At 48.5% G+C, this 13172-nt stretch overlaps 1 protein-coding gene across 1 annotated transcript in view; it reads right to left on the reverse strand.

The window, feature by feature from the left end:
- Positions 1 to 12972, reverse strand: part of ACTG2 (actin gamma 2, smooth muscle) — a 66763-nt gene extending 53791 nt beyond the window's left edge. Inside the window, exon 1 of the mRNA XM_038746369.1 lies at positions 12893 to 12972. The gene's annotated coding sequence lies outside the window, so the exon portion shown is untranslated. The remainder of the gene's footprint in view (positions 1 to 12892) is intronic.
- Between the last annotated feature and the right edge of the window lie 200 nt (positions 12973 to 13172).

Here is a 13172-nt window from a genome sequence, read left to right on the forward strand (position 1 = left end):
CTCTATTTATTTTATTTGTACATATTTATTCTATTTATTTTATTTTGTTAATATGTTTTGTTTTGTTATCCGTCTCCCCCTTCTAGACTGTGAGCCCGCTATTGGGTAGGGACCATCTCTAGAGGTTGCCAGCTTGGACTTCCCAAGCGCTTAGTACAGTGCTCTGCACACAGTAAGCACTCAATAAAGACGATTGAATTGATTGATTGCCAACTTGTACTTCCCAAGCACTTAGTACAGTGCTCTGCACACAGTAAGCGCTCAATAAATAGAATTGAATGAATGAATGAATGAAGTGGCAGAGCCGGGATTAGAACCCAGTAAGCACTCAATAAATACGATTGAATGAATGAAATGAATAATAATAATAATAATGGCATTTATTAAGCGCTTACTATGTGCAAAGCACTGTTCTAAGTGCTGGGGAGGTTACAAGGTGATCAGGCTGTCCTGCAGCAGGGCTCACAGTCTTCATCCCCATTTTACAGATGAGGTAACTGAGGCCCAGAGAAGTGAAGTGACTTGCCCAAAGTCACACAGCTGACAATTGGAGGAGCCGGAATTCGAACCCATGACCTCTGACTCCAAAGCCCAGGCTCTTTCCACTGAGCCACGCTACTTCTCTAATGAATGACAACTTGACACCTGTCCACATGTTTTGTTTTGTTCTCTGTCTCCCCCTTCTAGACTGTGAGCCCACTGTTGGGTAGGGACCGCCTCTGTATGTTGCCAACTTGTACTACCCAAGTGCTTAGTACAGTGCTCTGCACACAGTAAGCGCTCAATAAATACGACTGAATGAATGGGCTCCACTTTACTATGTCACAAGCAGTGGTCTAAGCACTGGGATAGATAATAATAATAATAATAATAATGGCATTTATTAAGCGCTTACTATGTGCAAAGCTCTGTTCTAAGCACTGGGGGGGATACAAGGTGATCAGGTTGTCCCACGTGGGGCTCACAGTCTTCACCCCCATTTTACAGATGAGGGAATGAGGCCCAGAGAAGTGAAGTGACTTGCCCAAGGTCACACAGCTGACAAGTGGCAGAGCCGGGATTTGAACCCCTGACCTCTGACTCCGAAGCCCGGGCTGTTTTCCACTGAGCCACGCTGCTTCTGGAGGCCTTCCCAGACTGAGCCCCCTCCTTCCTCTCCCCCTCGCCCCCCTCTCCATCCCCCCGTCTTACCTCCTTCCCTTCCCCACAGCACCTGTATAGATGGATATATGTTTGTACAGATTTATTACTCTATTTATTTATTTATTTTACTTGTACATATCTATTCTATTTATTTTATTTTGTTAATATGTTTGGTTTTGTTCTCTGTCTCCCCCTTCTAGACCGTGAGCCCACTGTTGGGTAGGGACCGTCTCTAGATGTTGCCAACTTGTACTTCCCAAGCGCTTAGTACAGTGCTCTGCACACAGTAAGTGCTCAATAACTATAACTGATTGATTGATTGATTGATTGATTGATTGATTCTGGTAATCAGGTTGGACACAGTCCCTGTCCCACATGGGGCTCACAGTCTTCATCCCCATTTTACAGATGAGGGAACAGAGGGGCAGAGAAATGACTTACCCAAGGTTCCCACTGCAGACGCGGGATTAGAACCCATGTCCTCCGACTTGTCCTTCCCAAGCGCTCAGTCTAGTGCTCCGCACACAGTAAGTGCTCAATAAATACGACTGAATGAATGAAAAGCCCGGGGTCTTTCCACTAGGCCACGCCGCTTCCCTAGCCCATCCTTCCTCCCTCTTGAGACCCCCATGTTCCGGGGGAAGAGAGGGGTGGGATGGTCCCAGGGGTTACTGCCGTGTGTGTGTGTGTGTGTGTGTGTGTCTGTGTGTGTCTGTGTGTGTGTGTGTGTGTGTGTGTGTGTCTGTGTCTGTGTCTGTGTGTGTTTGTGCAGCTGTGGTCACTGACGGTGGGCAAGAGCTGAGTTTCAGACCCATCGGTGCGACCTCCACAGTTGTATCGTTTTCTAGCCCCTGTTTCTCCTGGAGCAGCGGCTAGGAGCTAATCCCAGTTGGGCCACTTCATTCGTTCATTCGATCATATTTACTGAGCGCTTACTGTGTGCAGAGCACTGTACTAAGCGCTATGAGAAGCAGTGTGGCTCAGTGAAAAGAGCCCGGGCTTCTGAGTCAGAGGCCATGCATTCTTTCATTCATTCATTCATTTATTCAATCGTATTTATTGAGTGCTTACTGTGTGCGGAGCACTGTACTACTACTACTACTACTAATAATAATTATTACTGTACTACTAATAATAGTACAGTACAGTACAGTAATTAGTACAGTAATTAGTACAGTACAGTACAGTAATTAGTATTACTGTACTACTACTACTAATAATAATAAAGCATTTATTAAGTGCTTACTATGTGCAAATCACTATTCTAAGTGCTTGGGAAGTATTATTTGGCAACATCTAGAGACGGTCCCTACCCAACAGCGGGCTCACAGTCTAGAAGGGGGAGACAGGCGACAAAACAAAACATATTAACAGAATGGGTTCAAATCCTGGCTCCGCCACTTGTCAGCCGTGTGACTTACTTCACTTCTCTGTGCCTCAGTTCCCTCATCTGTAAAATGGGGATGAAGACTGTGAGCCCCACCGTGGGACAACCTGGTCACCTTGTATCTCCCCCAGCGCTTAGAACAGTGCTTTGCACATAGTAAGCACTTAGTGAATGCCATTATTATTATTATTATTCTCTGTCCCTCAGTTACCTCATCTGTAAAACGGGGATTAAGACTGTGAGCCCCACGCAGGACAACCTGATCACCTTGTGACCTTCCCAGCGCTTAGAATAGTGCTTTGCACATAGTAAGCGCTTAATAAATGCCATTATTATTATTATTACAAGTCGGCAACAGATAGAGATGGTCCAGCTTGTACTTCCCAAGCGCTTAGTACAGTGCTCTGCACACAGTAAGCGCTCAATAAATACGATTGATTGATTGATTGATACGCAACAATGGGCTCACAGTCTAGAAGGGGGAGACAGACGACAAAACGAAACCTGGAGACAGGTGTCAAAATCGTCAGAATAAATAGAATTAAAGCTAGAGGCACATCATTAACAGAATAAATAGAATAGTAAATATGTACAAGTAAAATAGAGTAATAAATTTGTACAAACATATACAAGTTCTGTGGGGAGGGGAAGGAGGTAGGGTAGGGGGGATGTAGTGGCTAGAGCCCGGGCCTTGGCATCAGAAGGTCCTGAACTCTAACCTTGGGCTCCCCAACTTGTCTGCTGTGTGATCTTGGGCGAGTGATTTCACTTCTCTGTGCCTCAGTTGCCTCATCTGTAAAATGGAGATTGAGCCTGTGAGCCCCACGTGGGACGGGAACCATATCCAACCTAATTGCCTTGTATCTACCCCAGCGCTTAGTACAGTGCCTGGCACAAAGTTAGTGGCACATAATTATTGTCTGCTGTGTGACCTTAGGCGAGTCACTTCACTTCTCTGGGCCTCAGTTGCCTCATCTGTAAAATGGAGATTGAGCCTGTGAGCCCCACACGGGACAGGAACTATATTCAACCTGATTGCCTTTTATCTACCCCAGCGCTTAGTACAGTGCCCAGCACAAAGTTATTGGCCCATAATTGTTGTCTGCTGTGTGACCTTAGGTGAGTCACTTCACTTCTCTGGGCCTCAGTTGCCTCATCTGTAAAATGGGGATTGAGGCTGTGAGCCCCACGTGGGACAGCGACGGTGTCCCTCCCAATTTGCTTGCCTCCACCCCAGTGCTTAGTACAGTGCCGTGCTTAGGCTGTGAGCCCACTGTTGGGTAGGGACTGTCTCTATATGTTGCCAACTTGTACTTCCCAAGCGCTTAGTACAGTGCTCTGCATACAGTAAGCGCTCAATAAATACGATCGATTGATTGGCACATAATTATTGTCTGCTGTGTGACCTTAGGCGAGTCACTTCCCTTCTCTGGGCCTCAGTTCCCTCATCTATAAAATGGGGATTAAGGCTATGTGGGACAGGGACTGCTTCCAACCCGATTATCCTGTATCTACCCTGTGCCCAGCACATAGTAAGCGCTTAACAAATGCCATCGTTATTATTAGCGTGACAATTAAGCGCTTCCTAAGTGCAGAGCTGTACCACCAAGCGCTTGGGAGAGGACGATATAACGGACACACTCCCTGCCTAATTAATTAATTAATAATGGCATTTATTAAGCGCTTACTATGTGCAAAGCACTGTTCTAAGGAGTTGACAGGCTAGAGGTCACACCTTGCCCAAACTGTGGCAGGACGGCGTCCCCCGCGGTGTGTCCGGCCTGCGTCCCCGGCCTCAGGAGGTCGGAGGTCAGAGGTCAGAGGTCAGACCCAGAGACCGGCATTATGGAATCGGACTCTGGCCTCTCCCCTTCATAATAATAATAATAATAATAATTGGCATTTGTTAAGCGCTTACTATGTGCAAAGCACTGTTCTAAGCGCTGGGGAGGATACAGGCTGATCAGGGTGTCCCACGTGGGCCTCACAGTCTTAATCCCCATTTTCCAGATGAGGCCACTGAGGCCCAGAGCAGTGAAGTGACTTGCCCAAGATCACACAGCAGACATGTGGTGGAGTCGGGATTCGAACCCATGACCTCTGACTCCAAAGGCCGGGCTCTTTCCACTGAGTCCGCTGCTTCATGCGGGGACATGGCTTTGGAAGCGACGTGGCTCGGTGGAAAGAGCCCGGGCTTTGGAGTCAGAGGTCATGGGTTCAAATCCCAGCTCCGCCACTTGTCAGCTGGGTGACTTTGGGCAAGTCACTTCACTTCTCCGGGCCTCAGTTACCTCATCTGGAAAATGGGGATTAAGACTGTGAGCCCCCCGTGGGACCACCTGATCACCTTGTAACCTCCCCAGCGCTTAGAACAGTGCTTTGCACATAGTAAGCGCTTAATAAATGCCATCATTATTATTCTAGACTGTCAGCTTGTCGTGGGCGGGGAATGGGTCCGTTTATCGTTCTATTGTCCTCTCCCAAGCGCTTAGGACAGTGCTTTGGACAAAGTAAGCGCTCAATAAGTACGACTGACTGACTGTAAGCTCATTGTGGGCAAGGAATGTGTCAGTTTATTGTTATATTGTACTCTCCCGAGTGCTTAGTACAGTGCTCTGCACAAAGTAAGCGCTCAATAAGCAGGATTGAATGAACGAACGAATGACTCCTGGATGTCAAACGCCTTCTCCAATGGCCACCCCTGGGCCAGGGCCACACTACCCCTTTCCCAACCCCACGGCTCTTTCATTCCTTCATTCCTTCAATCAATCATACTTATTCATTCATTCATTCATTCAATTGTATTTATTGAGCGCTTACTATTAAGCGGTTACAAGGTGATCAGGCTGTCCCACGTGGGGCTCACAGTCTTAATCCCCATTTTCCAGATGAGGTAACTGAGGCCCGGAGAAGTGAAGTGAGTTGCCCAAAGTCACCCAGCTGACAAGTGGCGGAGCTGGGATTTGAACCCATGACCTCTGACTCCAAAGCCCGGGCTCTTTCCACTGAGCCACGCCGCTTCCAAGGCCGTGTCCCCGCATGAAGCAGCGGACTCAGTGGAAAGAGCCTGGGCTTTGGAGAAGCAGTGTGGCTCAGTGGAAAGAGCCCGGGCTTTGGAGTCAGAGATCATGGGTTCAAATCCCGGCTCTGCCAACTGTCAGCTGTGTGACTTTGGGCAAGTCACTTCACTTCTCTGTGCCTCAGTTACCTCATCTGTGAAATGAGGATTAAAACTGTGAGCCCCCTGTGGGACAACTTGATCACCTTGTAACCTCCCCAGCGCTTAGAACAGTGCTTTGCACATAGTAAGCGCTTAACAAATGCCATCATCATCATCATCACTATGTGCAGAGCACTGTCCTAAGCTCTTGGGAAAGGACAATACAACAATAAACGGTCACATTCCCAGCCCACAACAGGTACACAGTCTATAGAGTGGGGGAGACAGACATCAACACAAATGAAGAAAATGTTAGATTTATACCTAAATTCTGGGGGCCGGGGAGGGAGAGACGAGTAAAGGGAGCGAGTCAGGGAGATGTGGAAGGGAGTAATAATAATAATAATAATTTTGGTATTTGTTAAGCGCTTACTATGTGCCAAGCACCGTTCTAAGCGCTCGGGAAGATACAAGGTAATCAAGTTGTCCCACCTGGGTCTCACAGTCTTCATCCCCATTTTCCAGATGAGGGAACTGAGGCACAGAGAAGTTAAGTGACTGGCCCAAGATCACACTGGGGCTCAGCCACCGGGCTCAGTGGAAAGAGCCTGGGCTTTGGAGTCAGAGGTCATGGGTTCAAATCCCAGCTCCTCCACTTGTCAGCTGTGTGACTCTGTGCAAGTCACTTCATCATCATCATCATCATCAATCGTATTTATTGAGCGCTTACTGTGTGCAGAACACTGTACTAAGCGCTTGGGAAGTCCAAGTTGGCAACATAGAGAGACAGTCCCTACCCAACAGTGGGCTCACAGTCTAGAAGGGGGAAACGGAGAACAAAACCAAACATACTAACGAAATAAAATAAATAGATTAGATATGTACAAGTAAAATAAATGAATAAATAGAGTAATAAATATGTACAAACATATATCCATCTATACAGGTGCTGTGGGGAAGGGAAGGAGGTAAGATGAGGGGGATGGAGAGGGGGATGAGGGGGAGAGGAAGGAAGGGGCTCAGTCTGGGAAGGCCTCCTGGAGGAGGTGAGCTCTCACATGGGTCTCACAGTCTTCATCCCCATTTTCCAGATGAGGGAACTGAGGCACAGAGAAGTTAAGTGACTGGCCCAAGATCACACTGGGGCTCAGCCACCGGGCTCAGTGGAAAGGGCCCGGGCTTTGGAGTCAGAGGTCGCGGGTTCAAATCCAGACTCCGCCACTTGTCAGCTGGGTGACTCTGGGCAAGTCACTTCACTTCTCTGAGCCTCAGTTCCCTCATCTGGAAAATGGGGATGAAGACTGTGAGCCCCTTGTGGTACAACCTGATCACCTTGTAACCTCCCCAGTGCTTAGAACAGTGCTTTGCACATAGTAAGCGCTTAATAAATGCCATTATTATTATTATCACACAGCTGATAAGTGGCGGAGCCGGGATTTGAACCCACGACCTCTGACTCCAAAGCCCGGGCTCTTTCCACTGAGCCACGCTGCTTCTCTATAGCCACGCTGCTTCTCTATAGTAGGAGATGGGGAAAAGTGGGAATTAGTCGGGGAAGGCCTCCTGGAGGAGATGGGCCTTCAGTAGGGATTTGAAGGCGGGGAGAGTCATCGTCTGCGGGATTTGAGGAGGGAGGGCATTCCGGGCCAGAGGCAGGACGTGGGCCGGGGGTTGGCGGCGATGAACAGATCCTTTTAGACTGTGAGCCCACTATTGGGTAGGGACTGTCTCTATATGTTGCCAACTTGTACTTCCCAAGCGCTTAGTACAGTGCTCTGCACACAGTAAGCACTCAATAAATACGATTGATGATCCTTAAATTAGACATTTCTCCCCTCCTCCCCCTCCCCATCCCCCCCGCCTTACCTCCTTCCCCTCCCCACAGCACCTGTATGTATGGATATATGTTCGTACGGATTTATTACTCTATTTATTTCTTTATTTTATTTGGACATATTTATTCTATTTATTTTATTTGGTTAATATGCTTTGTTTTGTTCTCTGCCTCCCCCTTCTAGACCGTGAGCCCGCTGTTGGGTAGGGACCGTCTCTATACGTTGCCGACTTGGACTTCCCAAGCGCTTAGTACAGTGCTCTGCACACAGTAAGTGCTCAATAAATACAATTGAATGAATGAATGAACACTAGAAGTGACTTATTCGTTCCTATCAAGGTCCGTCTCCCCCTTTAGACTGTAAGCTCATTACGGGCAGGGAATGGGTCTACCGACTCTATTATACTGTTATATTGCGCTCTCAATCAATCAATCAATCAATCGTATTTATTGAGCGCTTACTGTGTGCGGAGCACTGTACTAAGCGCTTGGGAAGGACAAGTTGGCAACATGTAGAGACGGTCCCTACCCAACAGTGGGCTCACAGTCTAAAAAGGGGAGACAGAGAACAAAACCAAACATACTAAACAAAGCTCTAAATGCGGAGCTCTGCACATAGTAAGCGCTCAATAAATTCCACTGATGGATTGATTGAGCGATCGCACGGGGAAACAACCTCCAGAAGTAACGTGGCTTAGTGGCAAGTCACTTCGCTTCTCTGTGCCTCAGTTCCCTCACCTGTAAAATGGGGATTAAGACTGTGAGCCCCCCGTGGGACAACCTGATCTCCTTGTAACCTCCCCAGAGCTTAGAACAGTGCTTTGCACATAGTAAGCGCTTAATAAATGCCATTATTATTATGATTATTAGTGTGGAAAACCCAGGCTTTGGAGTCAGAAGGCCATGGGTTCTAATCCCAGCCCCCTGCCATGGCCTGCCGTGTGGCCTTGGGCACGACACTTCCCTTCTCCGGGCCTCGGTTTCCTCATCTGCAAAATGGGGATTCAATCCTACTCCCTCCTACTTAGACCGTGAGCCCCAGGAGAAGCAACGTGGCTCAGTGGAAAGAGCCCGGGCTTGGGAGTCAGAGGTCGCGGGTTCTAATCCCGCCCCTGCCACTTGTCAGTTGTGTGACTTTGGGTAAGTCACTTCACTTCTCCGGTCCTCAGTTTCCTCATCTGTAAAATGGGGATGAAGACTGTGAGCCCCACGTGGGATCACCTGATCACCTTGTATCCACCCCAGCGCTTAGAACATCATCATCATCAATCGTATTTATTGAGCGCTTACTATGTGCAGAGCACTGTACTAAGCGCTTGGGAAGTACAAATTGGCAACATAGAGAGACGGTCCCTACCCAACAGTGGGCTCACAGTCTAAAAGGGGAAGACAGAGAACAAAACTAAACATACTAACAAAATAAAATAAATAGAATAGATATGTACAAGTAAGATAAATAAATAGAGTAATAACTATGTACAAATATGTACAAACCTAAATATGTAGAAGGGAAAGAACTGGAAAGTGGGGGAAGGAAGGAGGGAATTGAGGGAATTGAGAGAGGGGGAGGAAGGTGGGGAGAGAGATGGAGAAAGGGACACTCCCTTTAGATCTAGAGAAGCAGCGTGGCTCAGTGGAAAGAGCCCGGGCTTTGGAGTCGGGGGTCATGGGTTCGAATCCCGGCTCTGCCAATTGCCAGCTGTGTGACTTTGGGCAAGTCACTTCACTTCTCTGGGCCTCAGTTCCCTCCTCTGGAAAACGGGGACGAAGACCGTGAGCCCCCCGTGGGACAACCTGATCTAACTGTAACCTCCCCAGTGCTTGGAACAGGGCCTTGCACATAGTAAGCGCTTAATAAATAATAATAATAATAATAATGATGGCATTTATTAAGCGCTTACTATGCGCAAAGCCCTGTTCTAAGCGCTGGGGAGGCTACAAGGTTACAATAAATGCCGTCACGATGACGATGACGATCTCCGGCTTCGGGACTGGCTTGGCACATAGAAAGCGCTTAACAAATGCCATCATTAATATTATTATTATGAGGGACGGGGACTGCGACCCAACCTGATGATCCTGTATCTGCCCAGCACCTAGCATGGTGCTTGGCTACACATCAATCAATCAATCAATCATATTTATTGAGCGCTTATACTGTGTGCAAAGCGCTGTACTAAGTGCTTGGGAAGTACAAGTTGGCAACATATAGAGACAGTCCCTACAAAACAGTGGGCTCACAGTCTAAAAGGGGGAGACAGAACAAAACCAAACATACTAACAAAATAAAATAAATAGAATAGATATGTACAAGTTGAATAAATAAATCAATAAATAGAGTAATAAATCTGTACAAACATATATCCATATATACAGGTGCTGTGGGGAAGGGAAGGAGGTAAGATGGGGGGATGGAGATGGGGATGAGGGGGAGAGGAAGCGCTTAACACATATTGCCATTATGAAAAGCAGCATGGTATAGTGGATAGAGCATGGGCCTGGGACTCAGAAGGTCATGGGTTCTAATCCTGATTCCGCCACTTGTCTGCTGTGTGACCTTGAGCAAGTCACTTTGCTTCTCTGGGCCTCAGTTACCTCATCTGTAAAATGGGGATTGAGAATGAGCCCCACGTGGGACAGGGACTGTGTCCAACCCAATCTGCTTGCATCCACTCCAGCACTTAGTACAGTGCCTGGCACTCAGTTAAGCGCTTAACAAATACCATTATTATCTTCTAGACTGTGAGCCCGCTGTTGGGTAGGGGCCGTCTCTATATGTTGCCAACTTTTACTTCCAAAGCGCTTAGTACAGTGCTCTGCACACAGTAAGCGCTTAATAAATACAATTGAATGAATGAATACAGTGCCTGGCACACAGTTAAGCGCTTAACAAATACCATTATTATCTTCTAGACTGTGAGCCCGTTGTTGGGTAGGGACCATCTTTATATGTTGCCGGTTTGTACTTCCCAAGTGCTTAGTACAGCGCTCTGCACACAGTAAGCTCTCAATAAATACGATTGAATGAATGAATAAATGAATGAATAAATACAACTAAATGAATGAATGAATCTGTCACCATATTGTACTTCCCAAGCGCTTAGTACAGTGCTCTGCGCACAGTAAGTGCTCAATAAATACGATTGAATGGATGAATGCTATTAAAAATGATAATAACTTAGGAACACCTCCGTGTGACTCAAATCTAACATCTCAGAGAATCAATTACAATCAACAGTGGTATTTATAATAATAATAATAATAATAATAATAATAATAATAATGGCATTTATTAAGCACTCGCTAGGTGCCCTAGTGTGACTGTGAGCCCCCCGTGGGACAACCTGTTCACCTTGTAACCTCCCCAGCGCTTAGAACGGTGCTTGGCACGTAGTAAGCGCTTAATAAATGCCATCATCATTATTATTAGGTGCCAAGCACTTGGGGGAGTCCAATATAACAGAGGTGGTGGACGCGTTCCCTGCCCATAAGGCGCTTACAGTGTAGCTCACGATAAGGGTGGACAAATGACAATCTGTAAAATGGGGAAGTCAATCCCCGTTCTCCCTCCCGCTTTGACTGTGGGCCCCGTGTGTGATCCGATGGTATTTTCCCCAGTGTTTAGAGCTCCCCAGTGTCAAGCGCTTAGTACAGTGCTCTGCACACAGTAAGCGCTCAATAAATACGATTGATTGATTGATTGATTTAGCACAGTGCTTGGCACAGAGAGATCTGTATCATCTTCTTGCCTCGACGTTTATGCTGCGTCCACTCAGTTCGCTGGAGTGGCCAAATCTCCCCCGCAATCCGGAGGCCCCCGGCATAATAATGATAAGAACAATAATCACCATCATGGTATTTGTTAAGCGCTTAGTAAGTACGTGCCAGGCACTGTACTAAGCGCTGGGGTGGATCCGAGCAAATCGGGTTGGACACAGTCCCTGTCCCACGGGGGGCTCCCAGTCTCAATCCCCATTTTCCAGATGAGGGAACTGAGGCCCAGAGAAGTAAAGTGACCTGCCCCAAGGTCACACAGCAGACAAGTGGCGGAGCGGGATTAGAACCCACGACCTTCTGACTCCAGGCCCTCCACCACGCTGCTTCCCTTGTATCGACTCCAGCGCTCAGACCAGTGGTTGACGCATAGTAAGCGCTTAACAAGTCCCGAAATTATCATTATTATCCAGCCTTGAGTGTCCCGGAGCTGTCTGATCAATCAATCAATCAATGGTATTTATTGAGCGTTTACTGTGTGCAGAGCACTGTACTGAGCGCTTGGGAAGGCCAAGTTGGCAACATCTAGAGACGGTCCCGACCCAACAGCGGGCTCACGGACTAGAAGCGGGAGACAAAGAAACAAAACAAAACATATTAACAAAATAAAATAAATGGAAGAAATATGTCGTACCCACCCTGCCCACCGTGGATGAGCAGCGAGCGGGCAAGGGGCACGGCCATCTGTGGAGATGGATAAGACGGACAGAGAAGCAGCGTGGCTCAGTGGAAAGAGCCCGGGCTTTGGAGTCAGAGGTCATGGGTTCAAATCCCGGCTCCACCAATTGCCTGCTGTGTGACTTTGGCAAGTCACTTCACTTCTCTGGGCCTCAGTTCCCTCGTCTGGAAAACGGGGATGAAGACTGTGAGCCCCCCGTGGGACAACCCGATCACCTTGTGATCTCCCCAGCGCTTAGAACGGTGCTTGGCACATAGTAAGCGCTTAATAGATGCTATCATTATTAGTATAATAATAACAGAGGAGCAGCGTGGCTCAGTGGAGAAGGGCACGGGCTTTGGAGGCAGAGGTCATGGGTTCGAATCCCGGCCCCGCCACATGTCTGCTGTGTGACCTTGGGCAAGTCACTTCACTTCTCCGAGCCTCAGTGACCTCATCTGCAAAAGGGGGATTAAGACTGTGAGCCCCACGTGGGACAACTTGATCACCTTGTATCCACCCCCAGCGCTTAGACTGCACATAGTAAGCGCTTACCAAATGCCATTATTATTATTATTATTATAAGAGGCCTCCACAGCCTCCCCTGGGGGGCCTGTCCGCGACGGTGGAAAGTTCTGGATCGAGGCAGGCCCGTCCCGGCTCTCGTTGGCATCACGGGCGAGGTGGCTCGTCCCTCCCAGAGCGCCCAGAGCCCTCCCACCGTGCCCCCCATGCCCCTGCCAGCCCTCCCTGGGGATGGTGGGCAGTGCCAGGACACCCGGCCGACACAGAGCAGTCGTCATCCCGTGGGGTCTCCTCCAGTTTCGCCGCCGGCCCGCGAGGTCAGGACGGGGGTCAATGCCGGAATCCCCTGCCTCCGTCCCGGCAGCCTCGGGGAAGGGACCGGTCATCGCCCCCGCGACGGGGGCCACTCACCGATCCACGGACGAGACCTCCTTCCCTCTGGGACCGGGCTCTGCTGCGTCTGGAGGAGAAATACCAGAGAGAATTTAAAAGCTCAGGGCGGCCCTCCGCTCCAGGCCAGCCCCTAAAAAGGCTAAGCGCCGGCCTGCTGACCGCATGGCCATATAAGGCCTTCTATCCCGATATCCCGGAGCCGGGAGAGGAGCGGATTACCCCTGGAAAAATGGGCGCAGATCATGACAACCCCCCGCTGCCGGCGGGACTCTTCCTTTTCTGCTTTACTTGGATAAAC

The sequence above is a fragment of the Tachyglossus aculeatus genome, chromosome 5, assembly GCF_015852505.1.
Source record: "Tachyglossus aculeatus isolate mTacAcu1 chromosome 5, mTacAcu1.pri, whole genome shotgun sequence".
Lineage (NCBI taxonomy): Eukaryota > Metazoa > Chordata > Mammalia > Monotremata > Tachyglossidae > Tachyglossus > Tachyglossus aculeatus.